Raw genomic sequence first — 26,753 nt, forward strand, 5'->3', positions numbered from 1 at the left:
ACATATATGTGTGTATATACACACATATTTTAATTGTTGTTTTTCAGTCCTGACCACCTCTTCATTACCCCATCTGGAGTTTTCTTGGTAAAGATAGGGAAGTGGTTTTCCATTTCCTTCTCTGGCTCATTTTATGTATAAGGAAACTGAGAAAAACAAGGTGATTTGCCCGAGGTAACACAGTTTGGAGGTGTCTGAGACTGGATTTGAACTTGGGGATTCCTGACTCTAGGCTCAGTGCTCTATCTATTGTGCCATTTAGTTGCCTCTATGTATGTACCCATTCATGTGTATATATAAAGTATTTTGATGGTTCCTCTGTTTTCTCTAGTGTAGAAAATTCTTTCTCCATATGCAGACATGCAACTATTCTGCAATTTATCCTTCGGGAGAGTTACCTTTGGGTACTGAGAGGAAGATGGTTGACTCAAGGTCACAAAGCCAGTTACTGGGTGGCTTCAGAGATGGGCCTCGAACTTGGACCTTGAACTTGCATTCTGATTCTGAGACTAATTCTCTCTCTCCTAGGCAACACTATCCCTTCAAATTGAAAAATATATAGATGCATATTAAAATACAAATAAAGTGCAATCCCTATGGAAGTTTTTCTTTACCCATTTCTTTCCTTTCAAATAAAGAGGCTTTATTCCATTTAATAATTATTGCTGTCTTTCCATCTTAATGACTTTTGTTGTCAATATTTTCTTCTGGACTTTGTCACAATGTGTCCTTTTCTTTGCTATCCATTTAGAGTAACAGGTACTGCAGCTAGGTGGTGCAGTGACTAGAATGCTGGACCTGGAGTCAGGAAGACTCATATTTGTGAGTTCAAATCTAACCTTAGACACTTATTGTCGTTGTGACCCTGGGCAAGTCACTTAATCCTGTTTGCCTTGGTTTCCTAGTTTGTCAAATGAACTAGAGAAAGAAATGGCAAACCACTCCAGGATCTTATCTAAGAAAACTCTAAATAGGGTCCAAAGAGTCTAACTTGTAAATGGCTAACAACACTGTGCTAGATGACATTTTAGCTAACACCTTTGAATTTTTTCAAAATGTTTCACATATAGATTACCTTATTTGATCCTCATAAATAACAGTTCTGGTAGGATGGTAGTGTTCTCACTCCCATTTTACAGATGAGGAATTTAAGCTTCAGAAAAATTCATTGACTTGAAATAAGATTATAGCCAAGATTTTTCTGCTTATGTCAAGTCCTGACTTCCTTCAAAGCACAGTAGTTCTCTACACCCTCCCTCCCCTCAAATTATTAGGCTTTCTGCCTCTGGAACTTACCTTGTGTTTTTGCTTATCTCTGTACATGTTTTTTCTCTTCTCATTCCCCTGTCTCTCAGTATATTCTGTGAGGCAGGAACAATTTTATTTTTTTCTTTGAATTTTTGCACCTATCTCTGTGCATTATCTATGCAAGAATACCTTGGAGACACTGTGGATTTCAGTTTTAGGCCACGATAATAAAGGGACTATCATAATAAAGTGAGGCCCATGAATTTTTTGGTTTCCCAGTGCATATAGAAATTATGTTTATCCTGTATTGTATTTATTAAGTGTGCAATAGTATTATGTCTAAAAAATTGTACATACCTTAATTTAAAATATTGCTAAAATGCCAACAATAATCTGAGCTTCCAGGGAGTTATAATCTTGCTTGGATGTCATGATGGCTGCTGACTGATTAAGGTGGTTGTTGCTAAAGATTGGGATAGGTGTGCAGTTTCATACCATAAGCCAGCAATGAAGTTTGCTGCATTGGTTGACTCTTCCTTTCACTTGAACACTTGGAGGCCATTGTATGGTTAGGCCAATTAAGGCCTAATTTCAATATTATTGTATCTCAGGGAATGGGGAGGCTCAAGGAGAGGGAAAAAGAATGGGGCAGTCAGAATACACACAACATTTACGAATTAAATTCACTATCTTACATGGGCATGATTTGTTGTGTCCCAAAACAATTACAATGGCAACATCAGAGATAATTGATCACAGATCACCGCAGCAGATATAACAGTAATGAAAAAATTGAAATGTTACAAGAATTAGCAAAATGTGACTCAGAGACAAGATGTGAACACAGTGTTGGAAAAAATGGGCTCAATACAAGGTTGCCACAAACTTTAAATGGAAAAAAAACAAACAAAAAATGCAATATGTTTGAAGTCCAATAAAGCTAAGTGCAATAAAACAAGGTATGCCTAGTGGGTGATCAATAAATGTTTGAATTTAATTGAATAGATTGCCCATTGCAGGGGAATAGAAAGCCTCTGATAAATTTTGAGATGATCATTGGCAACTTATTTAGCCCCTTATTCTCAGTTTTCTCCTATTTTAAGTGCAGATACCTCAGAGGGTTGCTTTGAAAAAAAAATCTTTATAAAAATTTTGCAACCTTTATAGTATCTACTACTTTTCTCTCTAACCTCAACCAAGACCTCATTGCTTCATCACTGGCAACCCTTTTAATCATCTCTTTTTGCTGCAACTGTTCCAAATCTCCACTCCTCAAATTTTCAACCTAATTTTCTCTAGCCCACCTGGTAATCTTGCTGCATCTTTGGCAAATAGATTGAATCCTGTGAGTACTTCAACATATCTTCCTCCATTAGGGTTATAGATTAAAGGTGAAAGGTATTTTAGAGGTTATCTGCTCTGTACTCCCCTCCTTTAACAGACTCAGAGAGATTAAATTACTTCTCCCAGGTCAGATAGATAGCAATAAATTGTAAAACTGAGATTTGAACTCTGGTGCCTTGACTCCTTATCTAGCACACTTTCTATTGTACCCATTTCAGAGAATGAGGTAATATCCAGTGTCCTCTCTCCTACTGTTTTCTCTAGCATTTTACTCTTTTAATCATTCCTTACCCTGAAACTCCTCTTTGCTGCATACATACTATGACATTTTATACTCAAGTCTTCCTTGTCCTTTGTAGCTTTGATAATCAGGGCCTCCTAGGTGATTCAGTGGCTAGAGTGTAGGGTCTAAAATTAGGAAGACTCATCCTCCTGAATTCAAATCTGGCATCAGATATTTACTGTGTAGCCTAGGGCAAGCAAGTCACTCACCCCTGTTTGCCTCAGTTTCCTCATTTATACTATAAACTAGAAAAAGAAATGATAAACCATTCTAGTATCTTTGCCAAGAAAACCTTAAATGGGGTCACAGAGAGTCATGACTGAAACAGCAGCCTGGCTTGGGAGTTCTGAAGTGGGAAATCAGTGAGATTTTCCTGTTTGAGTTCTTTTCCCTCCTGATAAAATACCTTGCTTTCCTGTACATCTGGGAACAGCTCTGTTGTCTGAGACAGATACTAGGCATGGCTACGCTAAGGATGAGTGACAAGCTAGCAACATAAGCTGACTGTCAGGTCTGGAGTGTACCTCTAGCTAGATCCTCTCCTCTTGCCCTGGCCTGAAGATCTTTTCACTCTAGGCCTGAACTTTTTAGGGGTGGATGAATCATAATCATATTCTACCCCTCCAGGGATCTGGTGTCTCTATATGGTGATTTGTCCATTGCTTCTTCCCTCTGTTGTGACAGGGATCTGGATGTGCTCTTTTTTCTTGTCTTCAACTCATGGGTTTTTTACTTTAAGAGCCTTCCATTATGCAAAGACCAAATGAAAGGCATGTTTGTTTTTGGTATCCTTGGCCAGTTTGCTTCTATAGAAATCTCTTAACATCTCCAAATGGAGCTGCAGTGGACTAGTACCCCTATTAATTATTTGATTTATAGTGCACTGGTACATCACTGATTAGTTGATTTATTGACCTCTCACTTAGTACAAGTAGATAAAGGTCTTCTTCATTCTGGCTTCAGCCTGCCTTCTCCAACATCATCATATACTCTGTCCCAGCCTGAGTAGACAACTTGTTGTTCCATCAAATTGTCACTTTTTCTTAGCTCTCTGACTTTGTGCATGCTATCCCCCATGCCTGGAATACACTCTTTTGAAGTCTTTTCCTTCCTTTAGCCCCAGCTTAGCTGTCACCTTCTGGACGACAGCTTCACTAACCCTTATAAGAGATCTTTCTCTTTTTAAATTCACTCATGTTAATTTGTTTGAAATTCAAAGTATCCAAATTTGAATTCTTGAAGGGAATTTTAGGATTCAGTACAGTCTCCAACTTAGCAGGTAAAAAAGCTGATCTGCCCAGGTTCATGCAGGTGGTAAGTAGCACATCTGGAAGCCAGGTTTTCTGATTCTGAGCCTATTGCTTTGTCATGGATGATATTGTGTTGATAATAGGCTTCATGGTTCATAGATGATAGAGTGTATTATGATGATTGTATCAAGCCTCAGCATACTGTAGGACAGCATTGGTGAAGTACTGGCACATGTGCCCAGCCGGCACAGGGAACTGCTCCATTTCCCCTCTTTCCAGCACTAGAGGACATTTTTTTTTTGCATATCCCTCCCCTCTGTCTAGCCACCCAAAACGAGCACTTTCTCCCTCCACTAGGTAATGCAGGGGGCTCATAGGCAGCTTGAAGTTACAGTCTGGGCATGCGAACTTGAAAACCTTCACTAATACTGCTATAGGGCTTCCTCAGTTGCATGATTCCTCTAGTGCCCTGAATACCCATCTAGACTCAACCATACCTAAAAGGATCTACTTTGCTTACTTATTATAATATAGCAGGGATCAATCTCTAAAATAACATACCAGCCTTTGTTTGAAGACCTCCCTTGAAAAGGAACCCACTGCCTCCCTGGGCAGCCCATTCTGTATTGGGGCAACACTCCTTCTAAGGAAGTTTTTCTTTATGCCAACCCTGACTTCCACCCAATGGTCCTGATAATCTGTTTATTTATTTTATTGTCCTCTAGAATAAACCTCTAGAGGGGAGGGACTGCTCTTTATTTTTTACTTTTTTTTTCAGTACCTAGCACAGTGCTTTGCAATTTACTGTTGGTGCCTAGTGTTTGTTGAATCGAGGACCAGCCTAGCTAAATTCAGTTATCATCATCACCAATGAATTTTTCTCAATTCACAACAATTCCAGAAGAGTTGAAATCTACATTGTTGCAGGGAATACCTGCAATGAGGAAATTACATGCTTAAATTACCCAAGTGTATCTGTCCTATCTCCCTTGTGACAGATTACATGTTAGTATTATTATTCTCACCCGCTTCTATGGCTAGCTTATTATCATAATAAAGGTGAGTCTAATGACATACCACATCTTTTATCTCAATGTATCTGCCTAGCATGCTCTTTTACAATAGGCACTCAAAATATTTGTTCAGTTGATACCTTTAGTCATGTTCTGAGGTTACTGTGGAAAAAAAGAAATAACAATGTAGCAAGCAAATGAACTGGCCTTTTAGGAAATTGGTTGGTCAGCTCTCTGGTTCCTGAACTGTTATGCCAAACTGAACAAGCCACTCTGTTTTATCTTGTTTCCAGTCGTGCATTGAAGCTTTCATATAAATCACATTGAATGCTAGAGCAACCCTTTCAGTAGCTGTGCTGAGAAAAATTCAAGTGCTCATTTTACTGTTTCAGAAGATAAAGTTGCAGGGTCCATGCTACCTCTTTTCCTGATAGTAATCAGCACTTGGTAAAGGAAAGCCTGCCTGTCAACCTCTTCTGAGCTACAGGTAATTATTAAAACTTTACCAGTTGATTTATTGGGCTCTTACTTCATATAAGTGGGGAAACTTGCATTTTCAAATGCTTTCCTGGAATTTACTGTTCATGACTTGGGTGTTGCCTCGCTTTTCTGCTGTCATTATCTTTTTCCTGCATTAACAAAAGTACCTTTATAAAAAAAAAATCATTGCTACATTGCTATTCTCTGTTCAGGGCATAACTTCTTTTATTTAGGAGTTTGTTATTTTTGCTCCCCTGGATAAATTTATTGTCAGGTAGTCATCCTGATGCTATTTTGTTTCATGAAGGTCATCATAGCTGCTTTAATATTGGGTCATTGAGGTTCACAGTCCATTCCTGGAACATCACTTCCAGCTTATGGGAGAGTAACATTTTTAAGCTCTCCCGACCCCCAGCTCTGATCACAGCTTGCTCTAATTATCATTTAGACTCAGAAGGTCTGAGTTCTCAATAGGGAAAATGACATTGCCATTGAATTAGAACCAATCCAACAATCCAGTTTGAATTAACCCTGTTAGCTGTTTTTTTTTCCTTTCCTGTAACATGAGTTTCCAGGAGTATTTGTATGTGTGTATGTGTATTTTCTGGACAGTGTTGTATAGACCCACAGTAGTCTAGATGCAGCTTGTGCTAGGAGAGAGACAGTGCCTTATGTAGCTGTCAGAAAAGAACATGATCCTTAGAAGAGATTGTGTTTGAAACAATCAGTCCCTCATTCCCCAATTCCTTGTTCTATCCCCTTGTTGTATTTCCTGGCTTCCTTCTGTGATAACTACTGCCCTCCTCTACATCTGCCCATTCCACCTTGGATTGAAAATCTAGCCTTCATTTCAGGACTCCTGAATTTCTTTGAAATCCAAAGAACATACTGAGTTTTGGTACTTAACTCCTAAAGGATGCTGTTTCTTAATTGGGATCTCTCTCCTGAACCATCCATTTATTCACCTTCCTGGGGTACCATCTGGTCCTATCTATTTCGTTGTCAGGAACATGACCTTGTATATAGTTACAGATGATAGATATGCTATCTTACTAGGTCGAGAGGAGGCTATTAAACATCTAAATGCTTTGGAATCTTATATAGTTTCTAGGGTCAGTAAGCCTTCTTGCCATTTTGTTTTATCTTGACAGGGAGCAAGCCTCTACCTTACTAAGTTCTAGACCACCAGATCCAAACTGCTGTAAACTTTGCTTTCATTACCACTTATACAGCTCTCCTTTCCAGCAGATACTGTCTTGTTTATATATATATATATATATATATATATATATATATATATATATATATATATATATATATATATATATATATATATATATATATGGCTTAGGATGGTGCCTGATTCATAGTGCTTAATAAATTGTTGTTCAGTCATTTTCAGCCCTGTCTGACTCTCCATGACCCCATTTGAGGTTTTCTTGGCAAAGATACTGGAGTGGAGTGGTTAGTCATTTCCTTCTCTGGCTTATTTTATAGCTAAGGAAAACCGGATAAAGTGGCTTACCCAGGGTCACACAACCAGTAAGAAAGAGTCTGAAGCTGGATTTGAACTCATGAAGATCAGTCTTTCTGATTCCAAACCCAGTGCTCTTTCCACTGGGCCACCTAGATGCTCCCCTTAATAAATTATCCCATATAATTTTCACTCCAATAATCAGATCACTTTGTTAATACAGACAGAAGCAAACAATGACTTCATGAAACCCAGAAAGGTCCTTTAAGAACCATCTTAGGACCTCATAATAAATGATTATTTCCCTAGTAGTAGAACCAGTCCTACTACCTATATGACTATGGGCAGGTGGCTTAAAAATCTTTGGCCAGTAAGCATGTGTTATTAAGCACATATGATGTATGTAAGACTGAGCTAAATACTGAAGATGCAAAGAAAGGCAAAAGCAGAAATCTTTCTCTTATGGAACCCACATTCTAATGGAGGATAGCCTATAAGACAAATATAGAATAGATGGAAGATAAATTTGGAGGTAAGCACCAGTAATGGAGGAGACCTAGAGAGGTCCTGGAGAGGCATTCAAGAATTGCATCTTGAAGGATGCCAAGGAGAAGTTAGTAGATATAAGTGAGACAAGAAAATTAGAAGTATGGAGGACTGCCATTGAAAAAATAAGAGTTGGGAGATGAAGGTTTATGAACTTAAGAAGGCAGGGAGTTGTGGCTGGGTTATAATGTATGTAGAGAGGAATATTTTTTAATTTTTTTTAATGCCCCTTTTCTTCTGCCTTAGCAGTAAGGACTAGGCAGTGGGGTTAAGTGATTGTCACAGGAAAGCCTGATTTTCCTCCTAACTCCAGAACTGACTCTCCACTGTGCTACTTAGCTACCCTGGGAGTGGTGTTTTATACTAAAAAGATAGGAAGGGACAAAATTTTTGAAGGCCTTTCAATGCTATATAGAGCACTTTACATTTGATTGTGGATGTCATTGGGTGCTGGAATCTTGCATTTTTCACTTGTAAAATGTGGGAATTAGATTGTATTGTATCTAAGGTGTTAATTTATTATACTATAATGGCATGAAAAGTGAGACAAGGAGCAACCAGGTGGCACAGTAAATAGAGAGCTAGGCCTTGAGACAGGAGTCCTGTTTGGCCTGAGATACTTTCTAGCTGTGTGACCCTGGGCAAGTCTCTTAAACCCAGTAACCTATTCCTCCCTGTTCTGCTGCCTTGGAACTGATACTCAGTATTGACTAAGACAGAAGGTAGGAGGTTTTTTGTTTTTAAAGTGAGACTGAAGGCAAGAGAGGGAGAGGTTTACTTAACTAGCTTGATTTATATTCCTTTTAAACATTTAAATGAAAGGGTTACAGATTTTTGTATCTAGACTATCTTTATTCTGAGGATGAGGTAGATTAGTAAAATGTATATGTTTTATTTGCCTTTCAAAACAGGAATGCTTCTACAGCTTCTGCTCTAGGGAAAAATCACAATTTTCCTTTGGTGTGAAAGTAACCAATATGGTAATTACAACTTCAATTCCCATGCCATCCTATCTTGTCTAAGTTTTGATAAAACTCAAAGTTGTGAATATGAGTTTGCCCAAAATATGTAGCTACAGCCACACCAAATTGAGAGGAGAATATTAAATCTCTAAATGTGTTTGTGATCTTATGTAGTTTCTAGGGCTGGTATAGCCTTCCTGAGTTGTCTTCTTTGCTTTGAGCTTTTGATAGCTTGATATAGCCTTCGAACATTTAGAGGTTCTTAACATTTTCTGGTGTCTTGGGCTATATTGGCAATCTAGAAGAGTAGATAGACCCCTTCTCAGAAAAATATTTAAATGAATAAAGGAAATACCAGATAATACTAGTTAGAGGTTAATGAAAAGAAAGATGCATTTTTTCCCCCATCCAACTTTCCAGATCCCCATATGGACACCAGATTACGAACTTCCTATTTAGAGTTTAATGCCCTAACAAAGCTATTTTTGGGGGGGAGGAGGGTGGGATGGGGGTGGCAGCCTGACCAATTTGTTTATCATTGATGTTTTTCTCTACCCTAAGGGGTGACATGAAGTTGTGTAAAGAACACGATTTAGATCCTAGAGGGTTAGATTTCAATCCTTCCTGCAGTCTACCAGCTATGGATAAGTACCTTAAGCTCTGAGAGCTTCTTTTGTCTGAAATACTAAGACAATGACATTTGCTCCATCTTCTGTACAAATTTATCGTGGGGAAGTGCATCTGTTTATAAAGCATAAAATCCTATTAAATTTTTAGTGATATTTTCTTTTGCTCTCTAGTGTCCAAGTCAAAAATTTTCCCAAGCTATTAGGTCAGTGGGATAGCTCTTAGGACAAATGTCCTATGATCATCAACTTACCACAGACCTCTTCCAGATGTAATTTCAAATATAGTCTTCTTGTGGTTCAAGGAGAGGAAAATGCAATGCTGAGAGAGGAGTTTATTTTTAGCTCTTCTACTGGAGATTTGACTACAGATAGACACTTTAATATCAACTTTCAGTTTTCTTTGTGGAATCCTGTCAAGATTGATCTCTCTCTTTCTATAAACACAACTCATTTAGCACTAGGGATTAACAAGGATATAAGCTTACTCAGATGACAACAATGATGGGACAAATTTGGGCCAGCATCACACCTATGCATGCACAGCCTGCTGGGAACTCTGATGCTTCAGGCTGTGGATTTTCTTTTTGGCTGACTCTCTTCTTGGCATTGTCTCATCCTTATTTTATAGTCCTGTCTTTTAGGGCCATGATTTTTAGTGGTTGAAGGAGAATGAGAGAGGAAAATAAAGGCTTTTGGGAAGTGCTGATAGAAGAATGGTCATGGGTATCTTTAATGTGATACATTTGTTATGGTTTTGGTCAGTAGCTTTTGGATGGATTTGGATGATTTTTAAACTTGGTCTTATATTTTTAAATTGATGGAAAAGTATCATAGTGTTGCAAGAGCCCTGGAATTGGTTTCAGCTGTCTTGAGTTCATATTCTGATACTTACATCTGCCTAGATATGATCATAAGCAAGTCACTTAACCTCATTGGATCTCAGCTCTCTTACTCATAAAATGAAGGAATTGGACTAGATCATTTTTCAGGTTCCTTCTTATTCTAAACTTCTTATCTTTTGAATTGTGTTTTAATATCCCACCATTCCTTTTGGTTGAGAGGTGAATGAATTCAATCAATGATTATTATTATTATTTCATTTTTCTGTTCATTTTTTGATGCTCAAATGGAAATAGTCCTAGAACAAGTCATTATCTTGCTATTCTTTTGTATTTGTTTTTTACAACTGAATGAAAGTATTGGGATGCAGATTTATCTTCTGTAGGCTTGCTGATAACATCTTTGGAACAATTTGAGTAGCAGATAGATTGATGGACCTGATATGTACTTCTTTATGGTTTTTATTCTGCCAAGTCTCTATTTTGAAAACTTTAATTTTCCTCAGTTTGGAAGTTATAAGTATTTCGTCTGATAACCTCTATTATAAACATTTTTCCTTAAAATGTTATGGGCCAATGTGATTAAAAGAGGATAATGATGAATAATACTTGTATTTGTGATAATACTCTAGTTTCAGTAGAGTTTGTTGAATTCTCAAAGATGTTTTTGAAATTTGTAATACAAAGATTTGTTGTCTAACAGTTTGTGGAGAGAATCAAGCTTCTGGTATTTCAATCTAGCCATTTGGTCATGTCTTTCTAGGTATTTGATGGTTGCAAAATTTTTATAATCTTCAAGATGGTTACTACTATTTTCCTGGAAAGCCTGCATCAATCCCTGTCTAAGATTCTTAAAGTATACTTTCTGTAGCTTCTGGTATTAGTGACCTGAGATTGGTATTGTTATCATGCATCACACCATTTCATTGAGCTTGACTCAATCCTTTGTGATTTTTTTCTTGGCATGCTATTGGTTGTTAGTGTGGATGCTTGCCTATAAGTTGGCTTTTGCTTAGCCATTTCATGAGCTCCATATCATAGCAAACCAATGTTAGTTGCATTTGATAGGTCCACTGATGTCCATTTATTATCAATGTTTATAATTATTTTGTGAAGCCATGCCTTTTATTCGGAACAAGTATTTCTGTAAATTTTTAACCTTGTACTGTAGGAGAATATTTGTGAGCTCTCTTCCTCTTTTGACTCAAATAGCCTTATATTTTGGTAGTATTGTATTATTTTTTTTAAACTTTATCTTCCAACTTATAATCAATACTATTTATTGATTCTACAACAGAAAAGTGGTAAGGGCTAGGCAATGGGGGTTAAGTGACTTGCCCAGGGTCATACAGCTAGGAAGTGTCAGAGGTCAGATCTGAACCTGGGACCTCTTGTTTCTATCCACTGAGTCATCTAGCTGCCCCCTATCATAAAAAGTTTTTGAATATTTTTCTAAAGTTGTTATCATCTGTTTTTGTTGTCTTGAGGATGCATATTAATACAGTTAATACAAATGTGTTCTAAAGCACAATGTTATAGAAGTGATGTCAAAGTAAAATAGAAATGGAAGCACTGAGTTCCCATAAGGATCTGCTAAATGCACTTTCACATACAAAACACATTAATAATATCTGTTTTATTGTATTTTACTTTTTTAAAAAATATTTCTCAACTGTGATTTAATTTGGACTTCGATTTTCTGAAGTATCCTTTAGAATGAACTTTGACTTCAGTAATTAATCTCTTGCGATACATAGTCACAACTTTCTTGTGTCTTGCCTGAAGACAAAGTTGTTTGTAAATATTATTTTTGTCCATTTGCATTCTTTGATCCTCCTGATTGAAATCCCAAATCTTTAATCTCTACTTTTCCTTGGCTTAAGTTGACAATATTAGTTTATCAGTCCAAGCGACATTTTGATAGTCTTGGAGGGTTGGGTATGACTCTGCACATCTGTAATCCCTTTTGTTGGGATAGAATGAAACTGTTGGGTCCCTTGAATTTAAGAATTCTGAGCTATTGTAGGATTGTTACTAATATTACTATTTCTTTCTTATGTTGATTATGTAATTGGGAAAATCACTGGTTTTTTTTTTCTTGCATTGTTGCCTGATTCTTTTGTTGTTGTTGTTCTTGTTGTTGTTGCCTGATTCTTGCTGCCTGTTTGACCTCTTTTCTTTCTTTATATATCTTCCACCTTAGTTCCACCTCATCATCTCTTACCTAGATTATTGCAAAGGCCTCCTAATAGAGTCTTTGTTCCTTAAGTGTCCTGGCTCCTGTCCATCCTCCTAACAGTTGCTTATTTTATTATATAAATTATAATAGCTCATTAGCTATAGCTCATTTTATCTCTATACCTATCTGAGGGAAATAGTAAAAATGGCATATAGTAAACAAAAGTTTATAAGTTCAAAAAATTTAAACTCCCCTGTTTGACTTTAAATGTCCTTTACAGCCAGTCCCACCCTATCTGTCCAGTGTCATAATACCTCTTTGGGTATCTTTCGCAATTTCTGTGATCCAGACAAACCTTTTTGTTCCTCATACATGACACTCTCTCTCCTGTCTCTGTCTCTCTGTATCCTTGTACTGGCCAACCTCCATGCTTAGAGTTCACCATGTCCTCATCTGTTCCCCCCAACTGCTAGTGACCTTCATTCTTTTATTTAGCTTTTATATCTTTATTCTGAATATACTTACATGAAAGACTGTATGGTATAGTGCAGTGGTGTTAACTCAAATAGAAATAGGGGCTGCTAACCCATATATGAGGATCTCTAAAAAGCTTCATATTGACTTAAATGGAAATATAGTATTAACTAGGTTTTATCATTTTTTTTATTAATTTTGCTTATATTTCCCAATTCCATTTTAATTTGGTTTAGGCCATACTTGGGAGTGTTGAACAGGGCCATGTGTTTGACACCTCTGTTGTAGTGTATAGAGAATTGACTTTGGAGCCAGGGAAACCTGGATTCAAGTATTGCCTCTGATACCTGCACAATGGCTAGGTACCAGACCTAGAGTCAGAAAGAATCGTCTTCCTAAGTACATATCTGACCTTAAACTCTTCATAGCTGTGTGATCCTGGGCAAATTACCTAACCCTATTTTTCTCAGTTTCCTCATATGTAAAGTGAGCTGGAGAAGGAAATAAAAATGATTCCAAAATCTTTGCTAAGAAAACCCCAAATGATGTTGGACAAAACTGAAAAAAAAATGACTGAATAACAGCTTATACTTATAGACTGGGTGATCCTGAACCTGTAAGTCACCTGGCCTTTCAATGCCCTACCAGTGATGGTGAACCTTTTAGAGGGGTGGGTGATGTTCTCAAGTGGGTGGGGAGAGGGAGAGAGGAACAGCTCAGCCCCGCATTCATCTGTCTTTCTAGTAATGAATTCTGGTGAACTCTATGCATGCCATAGGTTCACAGCTAAGGCTAGGCAATACTCTAAACCTTAAATTTGCATTAATAGAGAGGATTGCCTCATCTTGAAGTTTCTTGAATTTATAAGATAACAGATCTTGTCCCTATCCCAGCATTTATATCTGTATGTTTATTTGCAGAGGAATCCTTCTCTCCCTTCCCCTTCCCTCCCCTCCCCTCCCCTTCCCTCCCCTCCCCTCCCTTCCCCTCCCCTTCTCTCTTCTCCTCTCTCTATCTCCCCCTCTTCCTGCCTCTCTCCTTCCCTCCCTATATTTTTAAGTGCTTATTGCTTTGATTATGTTTTAAAATAAAAAAAATAAAATTTTTCTTATAGATGTCACCTTTCTTTTTTCCCTCAGATAATTATAGAGATAGAATGAACTGTAGCAAATGAGCCATTATAATTTATATAATAAAATGAGCAACTATGTGGAGGATGGGTGTGAATTGGGAGACTTGAAGAAGGAAACCTATGATGACACTGTATTAGTCTAGGCAATAGATGATGAGATGGACTTAAATTGAAAGTTGTGTGCATAGAGAGAAAAGGTTGAAAAGGCATCTCAGAATAGGCAGCAGAGTAAGAAGAAAAAGGATGAAGTGATTCTCTCAATTAGATAATAAACCTGAGAATGAAATAGTTTATTTTATTAGTATTTTGGGCAAAAAGTGATGAGTTTTAGTGGGGTAGAGAAGGAAGAGGGGAGTTGAAGATGGCTTAGATGTGGAATTTAAGTCTAGATTACCTATATTTTAAAATAATTTCCTTCCCTGAACCAAAACAAGGAAGGAGTAGCCATATTTTAATAGAATAAATACCCCAATAAGGTTCTGATCCTAGCTAGTCACTGCCTAGCTTTGTAACTTTAGGTAAGTCACTTTATTCTGAGTCTGAGCTTCCTTTTCAGAAATTGAGGATATTACTCTCTCTCTGACCTATATCACAGTGTGTTTGCAATAAGTCAGTGGGATAATCCAGGAGAAAGTATTTAGAAAGCTAAGAAGTGTTATTTAAATTCCTGTTAATATTGTTATCATTAATAATAATAACAGGGATACAGTCCTTCAAAAATTATTAGTCTACTCTATAGAAGTCAAGTTGATATGTGCTGGAGATATAAAGATTTAATAGATTGTTGTGCTCATGGAGATTTAAATCCTGTGGAAGTTGGAAGAACACATTACAATATCAATAGCTTAGTCCAAAAAATAAACTTCACAGTAGTGAGTGGGGCAGGGAGCACAAGAGAGAATCAAAGTGCTCTAGGAAAATTTGAGGATGGAGATAAAACCTGGGGTATCCGAGAAGACTTCACAAAGGAGGGGAGGCTTGAGTTGATCCCTTGAAGGAAGAGAAAGATTTCAAGAATTTACTTTAGGAGGGAGTGCATAGCCCTATATTTATGATTATTATTTCTCTATACCCTCTAAATAGAAGTTTAGTGAAGTAAAACAAAATCACAGGTGGGGCTTTCTGTTGTTTGCAAATGTATGTCTTATTCTACACTTCTAGTCCCTCTCCACCTACCATGTTTCACCATCAATTCTTTAGAATCATGGCTGGTCACTGTAAACCTCAAAATTTCTCAGACTTATGAATGTTAGGGGTTTCCCCCATTGGGGAATATTCTACTTTAAAAAATTCCCTAACAGATGGTGAGAACTCTACTTGAGTGTGGGGGCTCCTAGCTATGGGAGTGTCCCTGCTCCACCCTACTTAAGACTGCTTTAGGACAGAAAACTGTTTGCTAAACAATGAAAGTACTGTGATCCATGCTTATGGAAGGGACAGGAAGTTCTTTGAGTGATGACTGTTTTAGAATTGATACAGTGGGATACTAAGTACCTATAAAGGTGGGGCAACTTGTAAACTACTTAAACCTAAAAGGGTGATAAGTTATTCAGAGGTTTTTTCTTAATGAAATTTGTGACACAGCAGCATTTTTTTCCTGACTTACTAAAGAGATGAAAACTACTCAGCTGTGAATTCAAAATGGGCGGTCCTTTAGAAACATCTACAGTGATTGGTAGATGTAAGGACTTAGGGGCGGTGACAGAGGAAATTTTGCCCTTAAAAATAAGAGCTTGGATCTCATTCAGAGGATCTCGATTTCTGATTCTCATTCTGGAGGAGAGCTCCTTGAGGAGCTCCTCTGAGGGGCTCTGTCCTTCTGGGGTAGGAGCTCTGGAGACTCTTGAGAGAGGCCCTTTGAAACAATCTCTGACTGGAAAACTCTTTGAGGAAGGACGCTGGCCTGGTGCCACTAATATCCTTGTTTAGTCAGACCTTGTGGTGAGTGTTAAAAAACTGACTGATTTCTCTTTTAAGACTCAGGTCTAGGCCATATTGGCTTGAGGCCCTTCATACTTATTCCTTTCTTACTCTCTCTCTCTCTTTGATTACTCATTGTATTGTTAATTAAAATCTCTATAAAACCCAATTGACTTGGGTATTTGAATGATTGGGAATATTTCCCTGGCGACCACCTTATATTTGATTTTAAACCCAAGACACTGTAGTGAAACATATTTCTGCGGTCAAATTTACTCACCCTCTCTTATAACTCCTACAATTTATATCTACCAACTATTTTAACTCTTACATCACAATTTTGCTTGTAATCCTTAGGTCTTCAGTGTTTATAACGTAGTTGTTATTGTATCCACTGTTCTCATTTACTTCATCAGTTCATATATCTTCTAAGTTTTCTCAGAATTTGCCCCCTCTTCATTTCCTTTGGCAAATAATATTTCATTCTTTTAAAATACTGTAATTTGTTCTGCCATCTTGTTTTCAGTTCTACCCTACAACAACAAAAACAAAATATAACTATGGATAGCTTTGTTAATATGGATCCTTTCACTTTGCATTTAACACTTCCTCTACCTCCCCACCTCCCCCATCCTGGGCTGTTGACTTTTCTAATCCTTTTTTTTCCCCTTATAATCTCAGCATTTGAAGTTGAGGGAAACCAAAAATTGTGTTTGAAATTCATTAGATAGATCCTTTGGGAAAGGTTAAACATAAACTCTATGGAAGGAAACTTTTAAAAGTCATTTAAGAATGTCAAATTTGTTTCCAATATTGAGTGATAAATTTCATCTTTAATCTTGTCAAGATTTTTCTACCTTCCTGTTTAAGACTTTCTCCAAGTAGCATATTTGTAACCTAAGGACTCTGTGCAGACACAAACTGTAGCAGCATTTGTAAACCTATTACAATAATGTGGTTACATATTCAAATTTATGTGAGGTCAACAGACTGAAGCTAAGATATTCAGTGTTATGAAGGTTGACACTGGCATTTCTTAGTGTTTACAAAGAGTTGGGCAGGGCTGAAATCGACTAAACAATTAATGTCTTGAGAGATTGGGTTTGAGGTATTAAGAGAATTAGAATGACCTGACTTCTTCTTAGTACATACTTGGCTTGAGTTTTAGAGATATAACATGGAGCACTGAGAAGTTTAATGATTTGCTTGGAATTAAATAGGCAGAATGTTTCAGCAATGAATGTTCCCTGGGAGTTAAAGATATAAAATCATTTCCTTCCCTCTGTTAGTTTACATTCTACCCTGGGTCTTTAGCGTGTACAAAATGTTTTCAAGAGTTAGAAAATGCCAATAACTGATGGATTGGAGGAAGAAGAGCAAGGAAGATTTTGTAACGGAGAGGGGACTTGAGAAGTTTTTGAAGAAAGCTAATACTAGGCAGAGATGAAGAAGGTCAGTTTGTTCCAAATGTGAGAGACTCTTTCTGCAAAGATGGACAGTTAGGTAGCGCACTGGACTGAGTATTTAGAATTAGAAATTCATATTCTTGAATTCTAGTCTGACCTCAGACACTTATTAGCAGTGTGATCCTGGGCAAATACTTAACCTTATTTGCTTTAGTTTCCTCATCTGTTAAAACAATGATGTAAAAAAGGAATGGCAAATCTTTGCCCAGAAAATCCCAAATGGGGTTACAAAGTATCTGATATCACTGAAAAATGACTGAACAAATTCATGTGAAGATGTTGTAGATTGAGGATGGCCTGTGGTGTCTGAAAATATTAGTTTCTTAACTGTTTCTGTGCATCCTCTCTCTTTGGAAATGAAATTTCTTAAGGGTAAATAAAGACTTTTTTTTTCATGTTTACTTTTGTATTCCTAGGTATCACAGTGCCTTGAACAAAGTAAGTGCTTAGGGAATAGAGCAGGTTGAGTTGATTTGAATTGAATTTTTTCCATAATCCTTAAAATAAACTTGATTAGATAGGTGAGATACCATTTATTTGTATTTGGGGTTGCTCAGGAAAGCTGGCTTGGGTTGAGCAGAATGGGCTTCTCAAAATGTGGGGTTAAAATGAGCTGTAGATAATAGTTGAAAATAGTGTAATTTTTACAGAATTGACAAGAGTTCTATCCCTGTTAATTAGAAGAACAGCAATAAGAATCTTAAACTAGCACCCAGAAGAAGTCTGAAGCTCTTTTGTTAGTCAGGATGTACAAATTTCCACTGGTTGGAGCAGTGATTCTTTTTTAATTTAAAATCCTTATATAACCATAATAAATGTGATGGATTGTGTAGCTGGAAGGTTGATGCTATATAAGCTCAAAGCCTATTAAGTACATATTTTATGTTCATGTCTATGGGATCAGCATTATCCCCATTTTACAGATGTGATAAATGTGGGTGAATCTGTGTGACTGGGAATAAGTCTATATAATGGAGTTAATAGCAAAGTTTTAAACTATAAAATTTCAGGCTCTAACTTATGAGCATTCTATTTATGAATGTCTGTTACCTGTAAACTGTTGCTCTACTCATGGATTCACACATTTTCTCACTAATAGTGCCTGCCATTGGTGATTCTTGATTTTTTTCCTTCTCCATCTCCTTTTCTTCACATTGGATTTTAACTCCCTCCCCCAAATTCCTGGAGCACCTTCTACCTTTGTTTTTCTACCTCTTTATGAGAGGGCTGTGTCCTGGGTTATCTTAGAAATGACAGTGGAAGAAACTAAGGCCCCCAGTTTGTTGTTGATGAGAATGCTCATATTTTATCTAATCAGTACTTGGTGTCCAATGTAGGATACCTTTTCTTTTCTTTAATTGAATTTTACTTTTTTTCCCCAATTACATGTAGAAAAAATTTTTGTCACTTATTTTTTGACATTTTGCAGCTCAGATTTGCTCCTTCCCTCCCTCCCCACTTTCCTGAAGCATTAAAGTCTGGTATCAGTTATATCAGTATTTTCATGCAATATATATTTCCATATTCCTCATGTTGTGACTAAAGACACATCATATATACATATACATACATATATAAAATTAAAAAATAAATAAAAACTCTAGAAGGAAATGAAGGATGATGTGTTTTGATCTGCAATCACATTCCAATCCTTCCTTCTTTGTCTATGGATAGATTTTCCCCCCATGAGTACTTTGGTGTTATCTTAGAACTTTACTTTGCTGATGATAATTTAGTCTTTCACAGTTGATCATCATATAATATTTTATTGTATACACTGTTCTCTTGTTCCCATTCAGTTTACTTTGTAGCAGTTCATATAAGTCTTTACAGGTTTTTCTCAATTCATTCTGTTCTTTTCTTATGGTGCAACAACTTTCCATTACAACCATGTACCACCTTTTGTTTAGCCATTCCCTAATTGATGGATACCCTTCAGTTTCCGATTTTTTGCCATTACAAAAAGAGCTACTAAAACTATTTTTGTACAAGTATATCTTATCTTTGATTTCTCTGAGATACAGATGGGTGTGGTTCCATATTGCTTTCCGGAAAGGTTGTATCAGTTCACAGTTCCACCAACTTTTGGCTTTTCTTGGCAGATTAATTATCTCTCTGGGATCATAACAAATAAATGGGAAATGGACTTTAGAGGGTCTGTAAACCAGTTCCTTAATTATGCAGAAGAGATCTGAGTCCTAGAGTGCATGGGTAAATGTTTTGTGAGTTCATGAGAAGTAGTAAATAACTCAGACTATCTGACCCCAAATCCAGCATTGTTATCATTACTGTAAACTGCTTTAAAGGAAGCCTGTAGGGCTTAGTATTGCCAGATTCCAGGCCTTCCATCCAAGCACTAACTGGGTTTGACCTTGCATAGCTGCATCTGAGATTAGAGAAGCTCAGGCAATTTCAGGGTGGTAGGGCTTCTGGGAGTTTGGTTGATGACTGGTGACTTACAAATGATACTGGCTTGTATATCAGAATTTGGGGCTAGGTCAGTCATGCAAATTTCATTGCTTTCTGAGCTCCAGTTATTCACCTAGCTATTGCTGTAATCTCTAGCCTTGGAGCATGACCTTAAATGGAGTGAGGGCTCAAGAGCATGAGCTAGTGTGTTTACTGGAGCCCTGGCAGCCAGAGGAACTCTTGATTATAAGATGTGGAGCTTGGAGCATTGATCCTAACAGATTAAAATCTAACCCTTAACCTAAGTTATATGGAGTCATTGAGAAGGTTGTATTTATTTTGAACATCTTCTTTGTGCCAGACACAGGCACTGATGGTGAGACCATGGAAGCCAAGACTACTTTCATAGCTTCTTTTACAGTTATTCCCCTCTTCAATAAGTGGTGTAGTGGATAGAATGCCAGGCCTGTAGTTAGGAAAACTCATCTTAATGAGTTCAAATCATTTACTAGTGTGTGACTCTGGGTAAGTCACTTAACCTTGTTTGTTTAAGTTTCCTCATCTATAAAATGATCTGGAGAAGGATATGGCAAATTACCCCAGTATCCTACAAAAAAACCCCAAATGAGATCACAATCAGGCACAACTGAACAACAACCAATCCTTTCTCTTCACAACTGTTAAAATAAAGCTTACAAATGCAAAAATTTGATTGGGTACATTGCCTACTAAAAACAAAACAAATTAAAAAATACTTTGTGTTTAGGAAAAAAAATGAATCTTTAGTTAAGAATTTTAAATACCTTAGTAATTTTATTCTCTCCTACCTTTTCAGGTTTATTTTTCACTACATCTCTCCACAAGCTCTGCTGTTCAAACAAACTGGCCCTTTTCCAGCTATTTACTAAACTTGGCATTCAATTTCTCTTCTTTTGTACATTTGGAGATGTTGTGCCATTTACTATTCCTGGAAGGGGCTCCTTCTTCATGACTATTTCTCAGTATTTTTAGTCATCTTTCAAGGCTTGCTTCTTGCTTGATGCTTTTCCTCGCTTTTGTATTTGCTTATTCTTGTTCATGTTCTATACTCCTTTTGCCCACCTTCAATAGAATGTAAACTCTTTAAAGGCAGATTTTTGGTTTTTTATTTTTGGCAGAGGGATCATTATTGTATCCCCAGGCCTTGCATAAAGGAGAAGCAATAAAATTATAATAGTAGGATGATAGATTTAGAGGTGGAAGAGATCTTCAGGGCCATCAAGTCAAGGCATTCAACTTAGTCCAGATGAGGTAATGAAGGTTTGCTTGAAGTTATTTTAATGAAAGTGCATAAAGAATAGATTTGAGAGAAAATGGCAAGGTAAAATTTATAGGACTGATGAGATGGAGAGGAGGGGGAATGAAAGAGATGGAATAGTCAAAGATGATCAGTGTTGCTGTTGTTAATCTACTGATATTGGTACTTTCAATAAAAATAAAGAAGTTAGGAGGATGTATCAGTAGCAAGTCTAGTTAGAAATAATTTCCAGGAAGTTGGAGATATGGGTCTGGACCATAGGGGAGACATTAAGAGATAAATGAAGCCACACAGGTGGATGAGTTTGTAGATCAGGAATTCTTAACCTGATGTTAATCTGTATTTAAAAATATACATTTTGGTAACTTTTGATATAATTGATTTATTTGTAATCTTGTGTACTTTGTTTTATTCTTTTAAGATTTTTTTTCTTGAGAAAGGAGTCTGTGGGTTTCTTCAGACTGCCAAAGGGTACATTACTTTAAAAAAAAAGGTACTAACCTCTGGTAAAGAGACCCAAGAGGGGCAAGAACTAAATCTCCGAGAATAATAAAGTTTTGTTTTTCAAACCTGCCACAGTCAAGGTCCAGCCTTACTCCGGACTCCAAGGGTTCCAGACAGGTTGTGAATGATCAGTCAAAATAACAAAAGGAAGACAGCTTAATCATTACAGCCATGGGATAGCTTTGCATCTGAAAGCTGCTCCACCATTCCCAGGCCTGGGGTTTATTTTTATACCCATTTTCTTGGCACACAGATACATTACCTAACACACATATTCAAAGAGAGATAGTTGGAAAAGTGATACATTAACTTTTAATAAATCACTTGATTAACTTTCTATATTCTTATATTGGAATTACAGATAGTATGCAAGATAAATGATTTTGTCACAGGTGGCTTAATTTTCTCATTACTCTGTGAGAAGTTTAAGCTTACAATCAAGGAAAATTACTTATTGCTTTTTAATAAAATGGAATAATTAATCAATAGTTCTTAAAAGACAATTCAACAATCATATCATTGAGGTTGAGGGATACTGGAACCCAATTCAAATTTAGACTGATCATTTTCAAGACTTTTACTAGGGAGTTTCTGAGTTACTGAGTTGTGTAATTGAGTCACTGAAGCATATTGAAGCTTGATGTACTTGTATGTATTGTATGGGCTGCTATGATTGATTTGTGTGCTGGCTTCATGAGAATAGGCTTCTGTGAGTGGGAAAGTTTTGGGCTTGGCTTGTAGCTGTGGTTTTTCTGGGAATTATGTACCTAAGTAAAAGTTAACTCATGATAGTCTTTTGGGATTGGGTTTAGGGGTCTGATCTTTTGGTGATGTTTTGGGGAATTAAGGTACAGGTGTTTTGCTCTTGCATTATTCCTTCTGAGACTAGGGGGAATAATAATCATGCCAATTCCATAGGTAAGGGACATTGATAAGAGAGGTCATGCAAAGGGGTACTGAGTGGGCAATCACATCTTGCTAAGGGCCACTCTATAGCCTCCTTAGCTACCACACGTGACTCTGCCAAGGTGTTGTGGCCTGATGGCTCCCAGCATAAACCCTTATCTTCTCTCTTAGAATCAAGACTATGTATTAATTTTAAGGCAGAAAAGTGATATGGATTAATTGGGGTCAAGTGACTTGCCAAGGATCACATAGCTGGAAATGTCTGGGATCAGATTTGAACCCAGGACCTCTCCTCTCTTGGTCTCACTTTTTATTCATTGAGCCCACTAACTGACCCCTGAAGTTTAAAGAATTAGAAGATATTGGGTCAGTAGAAGAGACAGAGGGTTAGAGAGGTAGGGAAAGAAGCATTACAAGTTGTAGTGTCACTCACTACCATGAAAAGAGTAGGAGGGTATCATTGGGTGTTTAGTAGTGTCAAAAGTAGGGTCAGGGAGAATGAGGATAGGAAAAAAGTCATTTGATTTAATAATAGGGAGGGTATGTACAAGAGTAATAAACTATTATGGTACATTGAGAATAGAAGCAGATTGGGAGGGATTGAGGAGTGGGTGGATGATAGAGGAAGTTGATTCAGGGGTTAAGATGTGAATTTAAAATAATGTAACTGATTATTAAAGAAACATACTGGAAATCATACATATGAATGTGTTGTATATTTTTAAGTAGTGATTTTGAGAGGCTTTACCTAGGGGGCAGTTAAAAGAGCACTGGATTTAGGTGCCAAAGAGCTGGACTTCTCACTGCATATTAATTTAGAAAAAATAAATTAATGGTTATACATGTATTGAATTTTTATTTATTTTATTAGACATTTTCCAATACATTTTAAATGGTTTTTGGAGGCACTTGGGAGTTTTGTGGGCAGCAAATTTGACATCTTTAGGCTAGATGATTTCTAAAGGCCCTCTTAAATAAAACATTCTGAGATTTTCACTAATTTGAATGAATTACTTTTTCTCCCTAGCAGTGTTAAAGTAAGAGTGTCTGTCTCTGTGAGAATATCATATTCAAAACATTTTTGGAAGCCTTTGGAAATGCAGCATTTTAGAAAGGTTAAAAAACAAAGTACATGGCTAGGCAGAGCTATAAGTAGGAATTATTGGGTCCAGGGTTCACCAGAACATATTGATGAAGGGAAGTATAGTGAGGGTAGGAATAGGGAAGAGTACCATCAATGGTGGCTACTAGAGGACAGTCCAATGATAGTTGTGTCAAGAGAAGAGACCTATCCCTTATAATTATAAAAGGATGAAGGACAACTTCAGGAGAGGTCCTACTCAAGTAGTACTTTGAGTATGGTGTCTCAGATAGTTGCATTGTGGGCCAGTGGATTATTGAACTGCATGGAGAGGAAACTGGATGGATACTCTCCTCTAGGAAGCCAGCTGCCAACATTGCCTACTGGTTACACTAATGTCCCCCAATCCATGTATTTTTTTTTTTACTTTTTCATTTTCCTGGTAGGACTTGAGTGGAGCTGGAAGGCAGATTCACAGGCCCTATTATCCTGAACTTTTTTCCAGATTCTACCTTTCTATTCAGAGTGTGAAAAGGTCCTCTAAGTGAGAAATGCAAAAACTCAGTGACCCATTACCCCACTCATGGATTCCTCAGGCTGTGACATTCCTTATGTCTCTGATGGTGGAACCCTTAGAGCCTTTTGGCATCTTATGTGGGTGAGGGACTCTGACTCTTTATTAAGCCTAATATCTTTGAAATCAAAGAAACCAATCTATTCTTCTCTGCATCCTTGACATGTGAGCAGCCATCCAGAAAAATTTGGGGTCTGTTTGATTAGTGAGTGGGACATTTTTGTATTCCCAGTGTGTGGCTGTGAAAGCTATTCAGATATATATATATATATATATATATATATATATATATTTTTTTTTTTTTTTTGGTGACAAATGTAATTATTTCCTTATGGGTGAAATATGGCCCTTCCAGAATCATTATAGAAAGCCAAATTTATATTGCTTCCAGATGTACCTTGGGGAAACTTGCTTTCTCCTGCCAAGATGTGCTTTACCTGTATAGGTCATCCCCACAGGATGTGCCCAGGTTCAGGAATAATAACCAATAGCACTTTCTCTTTCTGTTTGCCTTCTCCCTCTTTAATTGGGGGTCAGCCTGTTTGTACTCTTCCTTCTTTGGAAATATCATAAAGTCAAAGAAATAGAAAGCAGATGCTAAAACTTATTCTTCCCCCTAATTCTGTTTTAGGGTAGCATAGAAACATTTGGACTTTTCTGTTTACAGTTCTTGTGTTTGATGGTTTCTTTCATTTGACAGCCTCTCTCTCTCTTAAGGCCTTTGCTCTTGAACAAGGAAGATTTTTGTGGGCAATGAGGCTCTTAGTAGACATGTTAGATTATCCCTTTGCCAGTCAGAAATCTTTTTTAAACATAACTTGAAGTTTTTAGCCAAATGAGATATCTGCAGGGAAAAGAGAATTATGAAAAGGGAACTGAATCAGTGTTAGGAAATTTACTGTAGTAGTGAGATTGCTCTCTTTGTAAAGCATTAATTTTTCTGTAGAAGATTCAGCATGAGGTGAGCTAATGAAAGTATCCTGGAACCAACTTAACTGCTATAGGTCCCTGGTATAGTAGTAATAGTAATAATAACAAATATATCATTAAATATATTAATTATATATCATTAAATATATTAATTAGATATTATTAAATATAATATATCATTAAATATGATAAATAATAATAATCTATGGTTGTGTACATGTTTAATAGTTTATACTACTATTCTATTCATGATTTTAATTTGTGTACATCAGATTTGGCAACCACAGCTGGAAGCCTGAGTCTTAGAATTGACCTCCTGCCAAAGGAAAAACATACCTTATGAATATGGTTTTGTGTAGAGAATTTACAGTCCCCTGAGTAAACAAAGGACTTGCATTTTGACTGGTGGTGTAAAAACACCATCCATATCTTTTGTTTTTTGAGTGGGTGTAGATAATGACTAGGTCCGGTATAGGTGTATATGACTGGGATTTAGGCCAGGGACTACTAGATTTCCCTTTTTATAAGACTGCTGTGGCAAGTGTACTGAGAGCCTTGCCTGTCCTTTCTTAATATTTTTTTCCTCTGTAGCTTCTTCCTTTCATTGGTCATTTCTCCTTGACATGAAGGGGCATCTAGGTAGTACAATGGAGAGAACACTGGGTTAGGAAGGTTCATGTTCATGAGTTTAAATATGGCCTCAGATACTAACTGGGGCCTTGGGCAAGTCACTCAACCTATTTGCCTCAGTTCCTCATCTGTAAAGTTATCTGGAAAAGAAAAACCACTCCACTGACTTTGCCAAGAAAACTCAAAATGGATTAATGAACAGTCAGACTCAACTGAATTGTCTGAATAACAACAAATTTGACACGATTACCCAGTGAGGGAAAGCAGGGAGAAGAAAGTAAAAAATCAATGAGTTTTTTGGAATTTATGCTTATGTAGTTTATGCTGCAGTATAATTTTTGGTTATGTGTCAAGATAAAACCAGCTGTGATAGAGGGTCTGACTTAGAGCCCTGTAAGAGGGAATGGCTAGGGAAAACTGAGTGTGAGATCATCGTTTTTAGAACTGGAAGGGTCCAATGATCATCTGATGTAACCTTTCCATTTTACAGTGGCATAAGTTCCATGTGGGTAAGAAGACTTATTTAAGGCCATCTAGATAGTAAGTGGAAGATATGGAATTTTGGACCTCCTGATTCCAAAAATAATGCTCCAAAAAGAAAAGGTGAGAATAGATGAATCTAAGGGGACCCTGTCAGCATCAACCAGTTGCTAGAACAACTCAGTGTTAATAACAACAATTTATTTTATGTAATGCTTTCTGGTTACAAAATATTTTATTTTATAATTATCTTATTTGAGAAAATACTCAAAGTATCTACTTGAAGGAAACTTCTAAGTATTAAATGAGATTTATGCATATTTAACTTTTTAACCAGAAAGTCAGGTGGCTTTTACTAAATCATTTAACTAGTTAAGTGATAATACAGTTCCTGGCTCATAGTAGACACTTAATAAAATCTCCCCCAACCCCTCCCTTTTTTGTTTTAGTTGTTGTAGAGCCAAAGACTTGAATACAGGTCTTCTCACTCCAGGTTAATGGAGTGGCTCTTTCTGCTATGTCATGCTACTCATGACCAGTACAGCTAAAACTACAAAATGAAAAGGCTTCCTCCTGATACCTTTAATATTTCTATCCTGCATTGTATTAACTTGCCCTTATTTTTATATTGCTTTAGAATATATCTGCTCTCATGTTGTTGAGTTATTTTCAGTCATATCTGACTCTGTGATCCCATTTGAGA

General features: G+C 36.9%; 1 protein-coding gene across 2 annotated transcripts in view; it reads left to right on the forward strand.

Moving 5' to 3' along the window:
- Nucleotides 1–26,753, forward strand: part of STXBP6 (syntaxin binding protein 6) — a 382,595-nt gene that overhangs the window by 6,386 nt on the left and 349,456 nt on the right. The window contains exon 1 of one of the 2 annotated variants that reach the window (XM_056810449.1): nucleotides 4,921–5,625. The exons of the other annotated variant lie outside the window; for it this stretch is intronic. The gene's annotated coding sequence lies outside the window, so the exon portion shown is untranslated. Of the gene's footprint in view, nucleotides 1–4,920; nucleotides 5,626–26,753 lie in introns of those variants that run through there. 2 annotated transcript variants of the gene reach the window in all.

This window comes from Monodelphis domestica, chromosome 1, assembly GCF_027887165.1.
Source record: "Monodelphis domestica isolate mMonDom1 chromosome 1, mMonDom1.pri, whole genome shotgun sequence".
Lineage (NCBI taxonomy): Eukaryota > Metazoa > Chordata > Mammalia > Didelphimorphia > Didelphidae > Monodelphis > Monodelphis domestica.